Raw genomic sequence first — 651 nt, 5'->3', positions numbered from 1 at the left:
GCCGATCCCTGCGGGGTTGGAGGCGGGAGGTGGGGGAGTGTCTTTTACGGAGGGACCGTAGAAGGAGAGGCGACTTGATTTTTGAGGTCGGGGGCGGGGAGCAGGATGGGGATGGGACCATATTTCAGAAGGGCCCACAGTCAACAGTTCAATCCTACAGGAGCGCCGACATACAAAGGGACACAATTGGCCTGGAGGTGGCAGCGCCAGCGAACAAGGGCATGTGGCACGCATAGCACCAACCCACTCTCTCCCCCCCCCCCCCCCCGACGACCACGACGACTGGAGGATTGGCTGCACTTCTGGTCCCCAGTTTATGGGAAAGTCGTTTGGGGGGTGGGGGTGAGTGGGGGGATTTGGAGAGGGTCAGCGCTGAGGGAGCGGGCACTGTCAGCGGGTCGGCGCCGAGGGAGCGGGCACTGTCGGCGGGTCGGCGCCGAGGGAGCGGGGCACTGTCGGCGGGTCGGCGCCGAGGGAGCGGGCACTGTCGGAGGGTCAGCAGTGGGGCGTAGGTGTAAGGGGAGAGGAGGGAAAAGTTTCGAGGGAAGTCTTGTTATTTTGAAAACACAGAGGGTGCTGTGTGTCTGGAACGTGCTGCCAGGGGAGGTTTCAGAGACGGAGATCGTAGCAAGGTTGAAGAGGTATTTAGAC

This window comes from Rhincodon typus, unplaced genomic scaffold (genome assembly GCF_021869965.1).
Source record: "Rhincodon typus isolate 14 unplaced genomic scaffold, sRhiTyp1.1 hic_rhity00000083, whole genome shotgun sequence".
NCBI lineage: Eukaryota > Metazoa > Chordata > Chondrichthyes > Orectolobiformes > Rhincodontidae > Rhincodon > Rhincodon typus.
The sequence above is the reverse complement of the archived record's forward strand: the minus strand, read 5'-3'. Positions refer to the sequence as shown.